General features: G+C 21.8%; 1 long non-coding RNA gene across 1 annotated transcript; it reads right to left on the reverse strand.

The window, feature by feature from the left end:
• Positions 1 to 333: 333 nt before the first annotated feature.
• Positions 334 to 1,865, reverse strand: LOC102680069. The gene is made up of 2 exons (XR_422943.2): positions 1,256 to 1,865; positions 334 to 1,170 (listed from the first exon to the last, which is right to left on the reverse strand). It is a non-coding gene; the product is annotated as an uncharacterized LOC102680069 (long non-coding RNA).
• Positions 1,866 to 1,871: the final 6 nt, after the last annotated feature.

A 1,871-nucleotide genomic window follows, 5' to 3' on the forward strand; every position in this document is an offset into this window, starting at 1 on the left:
TATATAATTAAATATAGAAAATATAATAAATAAATAAATAAATATTAAAATATAAATAATTTTGAATGATAAATAATTTAATAATCAAAAAATACTATATTTATTTTATAATAGATTATACTCATTGCAAGATTTATATACTGCTAAATAAATAATATTTTTGCTAAAATATAATAAATAATGATATAAAAATAAAATAAAATAAAATAAAAAATTAAACATTATTTTATATTGAAAATTTAAAAGATTTTAGTTAATTTTTTTTTTATCTATTTTCTCTTGCATGATTGATGATGTATGAATAGAAATGGAAAATATTAAGAAAAAAATATATACTATACAGAGAGTACTTATATTTTCATAATTACAGTTATTACAGATCTATTCTATGAATGAAGATATAAATATCGGCAAAGTACTATTATAATTATTTAAAGAACATGAATTTTTAAGTAGAAAACCGCATTTCCAGCAAATAAATTTATTCCATAGATTACATTACAAAATATTACACCTCATTTTTCACGCTGGAACGCTGTTACGATAAACTATTCTTATCCATATATCAATTTCGATTAAAATAGAGGTGCCTCAGTACTTCGCGCATTTTTTTTTTTTTCTACAATGCATATAAATTTCTTTCTCCTACATTGCAAATAGGCGGAAAACTATTATCTCTTGCCGGAATTTCATTTCGCTTCACTAATTATATCTTTATAAATTCTTTGTTGTTTGTTCTCGATACGTAAAAACAGATACGAACACAATATGTAACAATGAGAAAAATATGATCTTATTATAAATATGATCGTAATAAAAATTATAGATGAATATCGCATTTCATGTGAATAAACATTTGAATTAAAAATGTTTAAAATTCAAATGCTATTCCTCATATGTAATATTACAAAATATTAATTTAGAAAGAGTAAGATCATTTTAGCTGTTTCAAAGTAAAGTCTACCTTACAGATGCAACAAAATAAACTTGTTTATAGAAACTTTTGATTTCTGTAACAGTCTTTTTTTTATTTCTTGTTAACTGTTACTCATATAGCATTATTATAAGGTATGTCAAATATTTATAACGTATGTATAGTGATACTTCGCATTGCTTTTGCAATTTGTATTACTTAACTTGTCAATTAGAACTGTTAGTTGTATGAAATAGCTGTAAAAAAAAAAAAGGAAAAAGACAATTTTATATTTTTTTTGTGATGCAGTTTAATTCATGTGGATTCACACTAGAAAATTACCTTGTAACTTTAAGCCTCAGGCGTAGCTAAGGGAGCTTCTTTCATTTCATTGATTGTAATAGCTTCTTTTTTATCACCAGCTGCTTTATCATTTTCATCCACTTCCTTTTTTGGAGCAACCTTAAATGTATTATATACATTCAACGAGATTACTAAAAACTCCAACAGAAAACAAGCTTATAATCTTTTTTAGCTAAAATGATCTTACAAATAGAATGGTACAAATGTGTTAATAAAAAAATCTATAGAAACATTATTAATGTAAGATTTGGTTGTATTTTCATATTTTTTAATTGTTACATGTTCTTAAAAAAAAAAACAAATTAAATTATTATGCTGCATATACATTATTTTTATGCTACGTATACATTATATTCATGTATCTACATATAAGTCAAAATATTATACAACTGCAATATGTTTTATGAATTGTTAATAATAATTAGAATAACACTTATACAACTTATATGCAATATCTTTAAAAAACTATAAGATATTAAAAATAAGTTTAATAAATGTTAATAACATAAACTAATTCCTATATTATGACTAAAGTTTACGATGAAATTATTAAAATATTTTTATAAACTTGTCCTAATATATATATATATATATA

This window comes from Apis dorsata, unplaced genomic scaffold (genome assembly GCF_000469605.1).
Source record: "Apis dorsata unplaced genomic scaffold, Apis dorsata 1.3 scaffold_1270, whole genome shotgun sequence".
Classification (NCBI taxonomy): domain Eukaryota; kingdom Metazoa; phylum Arthropoda; class Insecta; order Hymenoptera; family Apidae; genus Apis; species Apis dorsata.